Here is a 12,924-nt window from a genome sequence, read left to right as displayed (position 1 = left end):
CCCCCCCCCGCCATACCATGACAACCGTCCCCTAATCAAGTAACAATGCTCCCGAGAGGATCACACGACTTAATAAGATGCAGCAATGAGTTCACCTGAGGATGACCAGGGTTCCAATGATAGATAAAACGTTTCATAGTCTAAGGATGCAAGTGCGCTCCTCCCTGGGGAGAGCAATCATGTGATGGATGCGGGGGTCACACATCATAGAGCTTCATTACGGTAAATCCACCCAGATACCACCAAACTGTACTGATGTTACCAGCACTTATTACCGCCGGATTACAAGCGGCAATGGCGGTGTCTGCCCCCATTTATTTTGAGTATTTTGGACTCTATGGGGCATTTGAGCAGAATTACCACTACAGAAATTCCATTGCAGTAATTCCACCGAAACTGGGTGCAAAGTTGGCAGATTTACCTCCAACTCATAGGGAAGCAATGTCAGAGCAGGCACGGGTTTAGGGAAGCAATGCCAGAGCAGGCATGGCCAGAGGGAAGCAATGCAAGAGGAGGCATGGGCTTAGGGAAGCAATGCCAGAGCAGGCATGGTCTGAGGAAGCAATGCCAGAGCAGGCATGGCCAGAGGGAAGCCATGTCAGAGCAGGCATGGTCAGAGGGAAGCAATGCCAGAGCAGGCATGGTCAGAGGGAAGCAATGCCAGAGGAGGCATGGGTTTAGGGAAGCAATGCCAGAGCAGCCATGGTCAGAGGAAGCAATTCTAGAGCAGGCATGGGCTTAAGGATGCAATGCCAGAGCAGGCATAGGCAGGGGGAAGCAATGGCAGAGAAGGCAAGGTCAGAGGGAAGCAATGCCAGAGCAGGCATGGGGTTAGGGAAGCAATACCAGAGCAGGCATGCTGAGAGGGAAGCAATACCAGCGCAGGCATGGTCAGAGGGAAGCAATGCCAGAGCAGTCATGGTCAGAGGGAAGCAATGCCAGAGCAGGCATGGTCAGAGGAAGCAATGTCAGAGCAGGCATGGGCTTAGGGAAGTAATACCAGAGAAGGCATGGCCAGAGAAAGAAATGCCAGAGCAGGCATGGTCAGAGGGAAGCAATGCCAGAGAAGGCATGGTCAGAGGAAGCAATGTCAGAGCAGGCATGGGCTTAGGGAAGTAATACCAGAGAAGGCATGGCCAGAGAAAGAAATGCCAGAGCAGCCATGGTCCAAGGGAAGTAATACCAGAGCAGGCATGGTCAGAGGGAAGCAATGCAAGAGGAGGCATGGGCTTAGGGAAGCAATGCCAGAGCAGGCATGCTCAGAGGGAAGCAATACCAGCGCAGGCATGGTCAGAGGGAAGCAATGCCAGAGCAGCCATGGTCAGAGGGAAGCAATGCCAGAGCAGGCATGGTCAGAGGAAGCAATGTCAGAGCAGGCATGGGCTTAGGGAAGTAATACCAGAGAAGGCATGGCCAGAGAAAGAAATTCCAGAGCAGGCATGGTCAGAGGGAAGCAATGCCAGAGAAGGCATGGTCAGAGAAAGCAATGTCAGAGCAGGCATGGGCTTAGGGAAGTAATACCAGAGAAGGCATGGCCAGAGAAAGAAATGCCAGAGCAGCCATGGTCCGAGGGAAGTAATACCAGAGCAGGCATGGTCAGAGGGAAGCAATGCAAGAGGAGGCATGGGCTTAGGGAAGCAATGCCAGAGCAGCCATGGACAGAGGAAGCAATTCCAGAGCAGGCATGGGTTTAGGGAAGCAATACCAGAGCAGACATGGCCAGAGGGAAGCAATACCAGAGGAGCTATGGTCAGAGGGAAGCAATGCCAGAACAGGCATGGTCAGAGGGAAGCAATGCCAGAGCAGGCATGGTCAGAGGGAAGCAATGCCAGAGGAGGCATGGGCTTAGGGAAGCAATGCCAGAGCAGCCATGGTCAGAGGAAGCAATTCCAGAGCAGGCATGGGCTTAAGGATGCAATGCCAGAGCAGGCATAGGCAGAGGGAAGCAATGGCAGAGAAGGCAAGGTCACAGGGAAGCAATGCCAGAGCAGGCATGGGATTAGTGAAGCAATACCAGAGCAGGCATGCTCAGAGGGAAGCAACGCCACAGCAGGCATGGTCAGAGGGAAGCATTGCCAGAGCAGCCATGGTCAGAGGGAAGCAATGCCAGAGCAGGCATGGTCAGAGGAAGCAATGTCAGAGCAGGCATGGGCTTAGGGAAGTAATACCAGAGAAGGCATGGCCAGAGAAAGAAATGCCAGAGCAGGCATGGTCAGAGGGAAGCAATGCCAGAGAAGGCATGGTCAGAGGGAAGCAATGGCAGAGCAGGCGTGGGCTTAGGGAAGCAATGCCAGAGCAGGCATGGCAAGAGGGAAGCAATGCCAGAGTAGGCATGGTCAGAGGGAAGCAATGCCAGAGCAGTCAGTGGGAAGCAATGCCAGAGTAGCCATGGTCAGAGGGAAGCAATGCCAGAGCAGGCATGGTCAGAAGGAATCAATGCCAGAGTAGCCATGGTCAGGAGGAAGCAATTGAGGAGCAGGCATGGTCAGGGGGAAGCAATGGCAGAGCAGGCATGGGCTTACGGAAGCAATGCCAGATTAGGCATGGTCAGAAGGAAGCAATGCCAGAGCAGCCATTGTCAGGGGGAAGTTGTCGAATGGAAAATCATATTGTGCCTCCTATACTGTATGCATATATGTATATTGGCATACTTCAAGCACCTTATAAGCCACTTGTGAGGAAATCCGCGTTGCAAGGTCTTGACCTTAGATCAGTGTAAACCGCCATTTTAGGTCTATCCACCATTTTAGGTTCTCCTTCTAAAGTCACCCTGTGTTCTAAGATGGTGGACAGTGTCATTCCGAATGTAGCATGGCCCTCTTGACCTTTGTGTACAAACTAATATGTAACTTGCCTGCAGGCCACATGTTGGGGTCATGAACTGAGACCTTGTCCTTCGTTGACCTGAGTATAGAGGATTACCTGTGCCAACGAAGCAAATCCGTGAGCATATGTTAAACAAAATGTATTCAAATACCGAAATGTGAACACTTGTTTGACTACATTGTATAAAACTTTTTGAAAAGGCTTAACGAGAAATCCCAAGACATACTGTTGCCATTATGATTTGTTAGTGAATGTATTAAAGGTAAACCCTAAATGTATAGATGTATGAACTCGGCACGAACCCTAGATCCGTGATATATTAACTTATATTAACTCGTAGGTGGGCTGAACATCATGATTTCGAGAGTATAAAAAGTGTGACTATTCTAATGTACAGCCCCACTCATTGAGCACACCGAACCAAGCTGGAGTTTGCTGTGTTGTTCTGAGGGCCGATAGCTATCTGTTGCTTTGTCCTTTGAAACTGTTCAGTATAAAATAAAGATCTTTGTATTTTCCTTTGTAACCCGCGTTTGGTGTATTTCCTTTTGGGGTACTCAGCCTCGATATCTTCTTTTTGTTTTCACAGATGGCACCCGAATAGGGACCCTCAAGATTGATGCCAGCTCGGTGAAGGTTGACGCATGCTATCGGACCGGGATCGGACGGTGTAACAAAAAAAGGGGCACCTTTTCGAAAGGGACGCGACATCTCAACAGTGCTGCATGGCCCGATCCCTGAATGATGAGCACGCGGTTCGCGTCGGCATCTTGACGAGGGTCCACTTGTCGAGGCGGGCAGATTTCCCAAAATCACCAAACACGAGGTAAAAAATCTGTTACAGAAGAATTTTGAAATCCGATCGGACCTCCTTAGGATTGATCAGGTGAGTCGTGACCCGATTCTTAAGTATCCTGATCATTTGTTTTGGCGCATTGTTTCTGCAAATATAATTATTGACCAGGTAACACCAATATGTTGATATGCCTGGGAAATTGTCTACCTGCTTCAGGGCGTTATTCCACAGTGATAGGCAATCTTTGGAATTTAGCCATCCGGCACCACAGGAGGGGTCGCCGGCTTGTACTATGTACTGTAAGCATGGCATTGGTAGTATAGTGTTTAATGATATTTGGCACAGACAAACTAGACATGCTTCTGAACTTCAGTGGCCAATCAATGGTAGTTTTGAAATCCCTCGTATTGAGTATTTAGAATCAATTTTATTAAAGAAAAAGGCTAGACCTGCAGCATTCGATGTCTTACAGAATTGGAATAAAGAAGCTTTGTCACAGCTTAAGAGTAGAGAAAAACATGCGCACCGTCATAAGATGAATGCCGAAAAAGCATTGTTATATGACCAAGATAAACAGTCTGAGTCGGTTAGGAATATGGATAGGGCTTTCTCACTTGGCATTCAGAAAATCTATCCTTCTAAAGACTTTCATGTTTCCGATGAACTTATCGATAAATTGTTAAATGAACGAAGGCCTGGTGCCACTGCGCCACCTCCATATGTTCCTCTTCCTGCTGCTTTGCCTCTTCCTGCTGTTATTCCTGCTCTTCCTGCTCCGCCTGCTGTTCCTGCTCCTCCTGTTGTTCCTCTTCCTCCAGTCGTTGTTCCTCCTTTTGTTGCTGCTCCTCCACCTGCCCCTCCGCCTCTTCATATTGCACCAGTAATAGTACCTCTGCTGAACTTGCCTGCTCTTCCTCTTCCAAGTGGTCTTGCACCGCTTGTAGTCGATCAGGGAGCGGGATCAAGGGTTGTCACTCACAATACTGTACCTCCAGAGAAGAAACGTGATTTGATTGCATGGGCTAAACATTTTATGGAGAGAGATGATCGAGCTTATGTTTTCACCACACTTTCTAATATGGACAATTTTCCTGAGAAAAATGTTTTTATTTAAGGATTAGGGATTCACTTATGTGTAATGTGGGACAGACTAAACAATAAAGATCTCCCACAAGGGTTGAGGGATATGAACACCTCAGCGCTTTCTAGAGACACTGTGGAGAAAGTACAAGAGCATGTTGAGAAGATATTCGAGTATAGGAAGGAGTTGGAAAGGTTACAGAATGAGGGCGAAGATGAGGATGGTATGTATGTACAGAAACGGTTCCTCCCTTGTCGTAAATCGATATCCGAGAAAACACGAACCTGTATGAAAGATGCGATTAGATGGATCTCAGACATGTCGATAACTCCAGTTGAAGCATATGACACATGTAGTCAGTATACACCAGAAATGCAGAGGAAAGTGATACAGGTAATGGTAGAGTACCTGCAGGATGAATGTGTAAAAAGGAAGATTTGTTGTCCCGCAGAGTTATTGAGTATTTATAAGAGCGCCTTTTCACTTGACACTTCTTCGACTGCTTCAGCGCTCGATTTGGCTCTGTTGCTTAGTAAGCGTTCGGATTTGCCTACTTCTCAGTTTCCTATGAGAGAGGTTCCTCCGATTTTTTTCCCGAAAGTTGAGATTGCGGCCAATGCTGTAACGGGTGCAGCTGCTGTGGATATTCCTGCACATTATGTGTCGCAGTTCGTTCACGTGCCATTCTCAAGACAGGAAGTGAACACCATTAGACAATCTATTCCCGACATTAGGAAAAATCCAACAGGATTCTATAAAGAAATAGAGTCTGTCTTGCAATCCTCAGTATTCACATTAGGTGATATTGATCTGTTGTTTCCTGTACTCCTGCCTGTAGATTTGTGGAAACAGGTTAGGACTATAGACGATGTACCAGGGTTGGGAGATACATGGGCTAACATAATTATACTTGATGGAGAAAGGCCAGCTGGCGAGAGACCGCCTCAGGTGATACTAACTTTACCCGATAGAATCATTGCGAAATTGAAAACCATAATTCCCGAAAAGAGAATTATTTGGGACAAGCTTACGGCTTGTGTCCAAGGGAAGTCTGAGGGTGCTACCGAGTTCTTTAATCGGTTCGAACAGGTATTCTCGGATTTCAGTGGACAAGACTTAGGCACAGAGTCTACAGAGTCGTAGACAAATTTGTGCGTGGATTGCTGCTTGACATTCAGTCACAGAATATGTCTTCTGAGAGCGCTTGGCAGGCGAAGTCTCAATCAGAAGTGCTGCACATGGCTCAGTACTATGAGAATCGTGTCAACAATGAAAAGGAAAGAGTCGAAAAGAGAAAAGGTGATTTGAAGACTAAAGTATTATTGCAGCAAACTCTTAGAGGCCCTAGAGGGGGTAGTTTGCAGATTAGAGGTCAGTATGTTCCACAAGGAAATGTGCCCTTGGGTCCTGTAAACATTAACTAGTGTGCCTATTGTAGGCAAGAGGGTCATTAGTGTGCACAATGCCCGGTCCTTCGACAAAGGTCAAATAACCCATTTGGAAACATGGGTAGACGGCCCAGAGGTCACCTGGGTGTTGGGGGCCCTGGTAGAGGTCAGTTTGCACAGTATCCACAGCAACCTTTTTCACATGATAATCAGGTACCAAGTATGGATACTAGAAACATTTTTGATCATCCTTCTGCTTCTTATCTCTCTGAAGAACTTACTTTTGACAATATTTTGTTTCGCTAGGATTGCCCGAAGCAGGGTTTGGAACCAACGCCTATTCCCGTTAATCAGAAAGGTCCCTATGTTGAAATGGTAGTGGGAAATAGGAAACATCTATTCTTGATAGATACTGGGGCACAGAAGTGTTCCATTGATCATTCTCGGGTTCCAAACATTCCACTGTCAGGGCAAACCAATGTTTCTGTAGGGATTTCTGGCACACCAGTTGTTTGTCCAGTTTCTTTGCTGGTACCTATTTCTCTGGGTACCTTTACGGACTACGGTCCATTCCATTTGACTTCGAATTGTGGAGAGAATTTGCTAGGGTTGAATCTGTTGAAGGAATTTAATGCGGTAATTCATTGTTCTTCTGATGGAGTGCGTTTGATGATTTCACGACAGCAACTTTCTGTCTCTCAATTCTTGACTAGACCTTTGCCGCCAGAATTCAGTGATGTACCAGAGATTTTGTGGGCAATTGGCGACAATGATGTTGGTGTTTTGCAGATCGAACCTGTTAAAATAGTCTTGAAACATGGAGTAAAGCTGCCACGTATTACACAATATAAGATTTCAGTTGAGGGTGAACAAGCTTTGAAATGCATTGTTTTCGATTTTGTGCATCGAGGGGTGATTGAGGAAATTGCAGGTAGTTTGTGCAATAGTCCAATTTTGCCCATGTACAAAAAAGGTGATAATGCAATTCCATTTCGGGTCAAAATTGATCTACATACCATCAATAAGGTTGTCGCTCCGCAATTTCCTATTGTGCCTGATGTGACGACAATATTAACTATGATCCCGGCTTCAGCTACTCACTTTAGTGTTGTGTATCTGAAGAATGCTTTCTTTAGTATTCCTATACACAAGGACAGTAGATACTTGTTCGCATTCACCTTAGGGGGACACTTGTTCACCTTCACCTGTGCACCGCAAGGTTACACTGAAAGTCCTAGCATCTATAGTAGGGCTTTGAAAGAACAGCTTGATACCCTTGAATTGCCCTCTACTTGTACATTGCTTCAGTATGTTGATGATTTGCTTTTAGCTGCAGACTCTGAGAGCGCCTGTGAGGAGGGCACTGTGTTGTTGATTATTCATCTAGCTAAGCATGGTCACAAAGCTTCACTTAAAAAATGTCAATATTGTTGCCAGGAGGTCGCCTATTTAGGCTATCTCCTGTCAAAGGAGGGAAGAAGATTGACACCTCAATGGATAAAACTCATTTCTAGCATGTCTGTCCCAAATTCGCAGAGAGAAGTTAGAGTCTTGATAGGAATGGCTTCTTACTGTAGGCAGTGGATCCCCAACTTTTGGTTAACGATTAAGCCAATGTTGGCTTTGACGAAGAAGGGCATTTCTTCACCATTGCCATGGAACATGGAGCACCAGCAAGCATTTCATTTGCTCAGGACTGCATTGTGCTCGGCACCGGTTTTGGGCACACCAAACTATGAAAAGGCCTTTGTGTTGTTTGTGCATGAATGTGATGGATGTGCTTTGGCTGTATTAACGCAGGAACATGGAGGGAAGAATAGGCCATGCAGTTACTTTTCTTCTGCCTTTTATCCTGTAGCATGCGCTTTGCCAAGATGTTTGCGAGCTGTCGCTGCTGCTGCTGCATCTATAAACAGAGCGAGGGAATGGTCCTAGGCCATCCTCTAACCCTGATGGTGCCTCACTCTGTAGATGTTCTATTGAACAGAACTCAAACACAACACCTCACTTCCGCACGGTTGACGAGATATGAATTGATCTTGTTTGCTCCTCACATACAAATTAAGAGATGTTGTGTTCTTAATCCGGCTGAACTCTTACCTTTCCCGTAAATAGATACTATCTTACCTTTCCCGCAAGGTACTGCTTGCAGTGACGAAGAGTCACATGATTGCCTGTACACTACTGAACAAGAGACAAAGGGTAGAATTGACCTAAAAGACACTCCTTTCAATAATCCACAAGGGGAGCGATCGCTCCTGCTTCAAACTTCCGGATGGTACATCCACAGCTGCTTATGCAATCACCACATTAAGCACGGTCGTGGAAACCAAGAGAATCACGCATAACTCCATGCAGGCCGCAGAGATTATAGCATTGGCTCAAGCTTGTGAACTTTCGGAAGGGCTTACAGTAAACATATATACTGACAGTCAGTATGCCTTTGGGGTGGTTCACAACTTAGACTTTGGTCAGAAAAAGGTTCTTAACTTCACATGGTACAAAGATTCAGCAGGGCTCCCTAACAGTACAACTGCTCTCAGCGCTTGCACTTCCCACTCAGTTAGCTGTCGTAAAATGTGCAGCACATCAAAAGATTGTAGATGATATAGGAAAAGGGAACACTTTCGCTGATCAGATAGCTAAACAGACTGCCATCAACCTCTCTGCAGATATGTACATTTCAACGGAGACTGTAAATGCCTATGTAATGGATGAGGGTGTTAACTCTGTAAAGGACATCCAAGCCGATGCCACACTAGAAGAATCCAAGAGATGGGCTGAAAGCTTGGGGAAACCCGATGATGATGGGTGTTGGGTGAATGTAGTTGAAGGAAAATGGCTACTTCCTGATGCGTACATAATGATGATGGTCATCATGGCTCATGGCCCTACCCACATATGTGCCTGGAAGCTTACAAAAATGTTGGAGAAAGTTGGGCAAATGACAACATTTATAAAACAGCTGAGCGATATGTTCAGGACTGTATGATCTGTTTACAGCACAATGTGGGAAAGGGAACATCAACTCCCAGGGGAAGTTTTGGTCCACCTTCTGTCCCCTTTGAGGTGATACACTTTGATTTTATCGAAATGGAATGGTGTAATAACTTGAAATATGTGTTAGTTGTCATTTGTGTTTTCAGCAAATGGGTTGAGGCTTTTCCTGTTAAAAAATGCTACAGCCATGACTACTGCAAAAATTATGCTAAAGGAGTACTTCCCTAGGTTTGGGCTACCAAGAGTCATCTGGTCGGACAATGGTCCACATTTTGTCGCTGCTGTAATTCTGCAGATATGTGCGGCATTACAAATCGACAAACGGTTCCATTCGGCCAGACACGCTCAGAGTGCCGGATTAGTAGAAAGACACAATGGCATCATCAAGCACAAGCTCGCTAAGACGTGTGCCGGCACCAAATTAAAATGGCCGGACGCCTTACCGATCATGTTGCTAGCTATGAGTACAACCCCTCAAACTAAGACTGGGCTCTCTCTATTTGAGGTGGTAATGGGGAGACCTGCTAACATCTGGAACCTTCCAAAATGTCGGTCTTTGAAAAATGTTGAAAATGTACTTCTTTCAGATTACTGTAGCCAGTTGACTAAAAACCTGTATTTGATTTATCACGAGGTGCGAGAGGTTTTACCTGTATGATACGAGGGCCCAGGTCATAGCATTCGGCCCGGTGACTGGGTGTTGACGAAGGCCTTTGAGCGATCCTCTTGCCTTGCACCTCGGTGGCAGGGCCCTTTCCAGGTCCTGCTGGTCACACAGACGGCGGTGCGGGTCACAGGCAGGAAAAACTGGATCCACGCGACGCATGTCAAGAGGATTCCACGCCTAGTGCCATACGATACAGAAGAAACAGAACCCCTCACCAATACTGCAACCAACAATCCCGAAGCAGTAAACAGCAACGAGAGTGCATCAGAGTCTCTCTCTGAGCCCGCGAGACCCGGGGAAACAGACATTTTGTCTCCACACCCTCCAAAAGTTTTGCTTCCGGAAACTGTTGTTCTGGATCTTGCATCTTCACTTGCTCTTGATACGTCACTTCCAACGGGATGTGACGATACATTGTTCTCGGATCAATCAGTACCAGGGACAACGAGGTACAATTTGCGTCCAAGGAAATAGACTTATGGCACGGTTCGGTTGTGTATTCGAAGAAGAAGGGAAAAATCATTGAGGGCTTGCTTTTGCCCAAGTAATTGTTTGAAAAAGGGGATTCAGTTGGCTAGGGTTGTGGAAGGACTAAGAAGTCGCTCGGCTGGGAGGTTGCCAGCAAAAAAAAACACTGGGGTTTTTCGTTTAAAGACTACAATGCATGCAACCGCTACCGCTCGTACAGGACTGATAAATGATCGTGTGACCAGCAGAGAGACTGGACAAACTGTTTGGGCCCCGAAAACGTACTGCTGTTTTTTCATAATGTAAACTGGTTTTATAATAGTAACTGTGTTAGGCTTTTGGTACCTGGAAGAAGTGCATCCATTCGAAACCTTGTTACTGACTGAAAATGTACCCACTGTTTCTACTCCTTTTGTGCATCTGCATACTTTATCTCCCAGATACTCTCAGCATAGACAGAGATACTATAAGAATACATTGTTACTTATCATGAATGCTACACATGCCATAATCAACACATCCAACTGTTGGGTCTGTTTGCATTTACCGCAACATGGGGATAAGGGGCTAGGTTGGTATATTCATCCTTTACCTTTGACAACTGCCTGTTATGCCTCTCTTGGAGCACTATTCTTTGGCCGATGGAACGATAGCATCTCGGGGAACTTTGATGGTACTAATTTGAATAGTTTTGAGAAATGTGTTCTTACGCCCCTGGGATGCTCGCTCTTCGCAAATAGGAGCAAGCACAACTTTGCTTCTATTAGGCCTTCTAATAGGCTGTCTCATCCTTTTCAATCTTTGATTTCTTTCAAGATGGCTCCTATAGGCAATAAGGATGCCATGCCTCCTTCTTACACTGTTAACCATAGCCCCAATTCAGTTTCTTTCTGCTTACAGAGTAATGGTACTGAGTCAATGGGAAATTTTAGAGGTTCTGCCAACGTTGTGAATTTGACTGGGGAAGACAGATCTTTGTATGTAGGCAAACCTGTCTACTTTGTTTGCGGTAATGTAGCATTTCCATGGTTACCCAGGGATTGGCAGGGAACTTGTTATTTAGGGATCCTGTTACCCAGGGTATTCACAGCTAGTACTGTAGAGGTTTCAAAAGCCCATCCACGACGGGACGAGAATGGTGACACTCCAGCACAGGTTCTGGGAGATGTAGCGAAATCCTTCGTGCCATTTTGGGGAGAAATAGCGAACTCAGAAGACATCAGGAGACTAGCGAAAGTACTGGAGAGAACCATCAACCGGACCACAGACATACTCTATAATATGACATTAAAACAGAAAGCAATAAGATTAGTAGCGCTTCAGATGGCATTAGATGTCATTCTGGCCGAACGTGGTGGAGTGTGTAAATTAGTGGGGTCTACTTGCTGTGTTTTCGAGCCAGATTCCTCCCCAATTATTTTCAAGGCAATACAGAATATGCACGTCCTTAGTTCAGAAGTGCATGTTCCCGAGGGAAACTGGGATCTTAGCGCTTAGTTCTGGGACCTCTTGCGATCTTGGGGTTGGAAGGTGCTTTCGGTCTTACTGATCATTTTGGGAATTCTGTTGTTCCTTTGTTGCTGTATACAGTGTTTACCTAGTATATGTTTGATGCTAGGGGGATGTTGCGCACAGGTGATAAGTACAATAGGACACAAGGTATACACCATAACCAATCTATTGGCAATAGATATTTCTGACAGTGATTCAGGGTGTATGGATGTTGAGACGTGGAGTTGTTCATAAATTGACCAGAAGTGGTTTCGTGCTTGGCATAGGCCAAAAGGAGGGTTTGTCAAACGGAAAATCATAGTGTGCCTCCTATACTGTATGCATATATGTATATTGGCCTATGCCAAGCTGCTTATAAGCCACTTGCGAGGAAATCCGTGTTGCAAGGTCTTGACCTTAGATCAGTGTAAACCGCCATTTTAGGTCTATCTGCCATTTTAGGTTCTCCTTCTAAAGTCAACCTGTGTTCTAAGATGGTGGACAGTGTCATTCCGAATGTTACATGGCCATCTTGACCTCTGTGTACAAACTAATATGTAACTTGCCTGCAGGCCACATATTGGGGTCATGAACTGAGACCTTGTCCTTCGTTGACCTGTGTATAGAGGATTACCTGCGCCAATGTGTCGGAATTGAAACAATATTATGCCTCCTATCGCAACAATTGTATGTGTATTGGCCTACGCCAAGTTGTGTAAACATCATATGCGAACAAACTCCGCGGCAAGGTCTTGACCTTAGAGAAAGTAATGTAAGTCGCCATCTTGGATTAAGCCGCCATTTTAGGTTCTCTTGTTATATGGAAGTCACCCTGAACATCAAAATGGAGGCCGACTGACATTCTGAGTAAGATTCTGGCCGTTGTGACCTCCGTACACACGAATAATTAATATGCCTGCAGGCCACTTGTCGGGGTTGCGAACTGAGACCTTGTCCTATTGCTGACCTATGTGTAAATGTGCAACTATATCAGCAAAACTAATCAAAATGCATAAATTATAGGATTGACCTGGCTAGGAACCCATAGCCCCGATCCCTAGAATGGTTAACCCGCGAGAGGGTTGGCCAAGGGCTGGACAAATCATATAAAAGACCCAAGTATTCCAATGTACAATCTCTCTTACTAATGCATCGAACCTTCGTTGAAGTTCGTTACGTTACTCTGAGAGCCGAATAGCTATCCGTT

The 12,924-nt window shown here is 45.8% G+C and overlaps 1 protein-coding gene across 1 annotated transcript in view; it reads right to left on the bottom strand.

The window, feature by feature from the left end:
* LOC138513127 (uncharacterized) overlaps positions 1–12,924 on the bottom strand; it is a 1,268,315-nt gene that overhangs the window by 761,121 nt on the left and 494,270 nt on the right. The gene's annotated exons all lie outside the window — the stretch shown is intronic.

Source organism: Ambystoma mexicanum, chromosome 12 (genome assembly GCF_040938575.1).
Source record: "Ambystoma mexicanum isolate Mex_15411 chromosome 12, UKY_AmexF1_1, whole genome shotgun sequence".
Classification (NCBI taxonomy): Eukaryota; Metazoa; Chordata; class Amphibia; order Caudata; family Ambystomatidae; genus Ambystoma; species Ambystoma mexicanum.
This window is presented reverse-complemented; position numbering and strand designations above follow the sequence as displayed.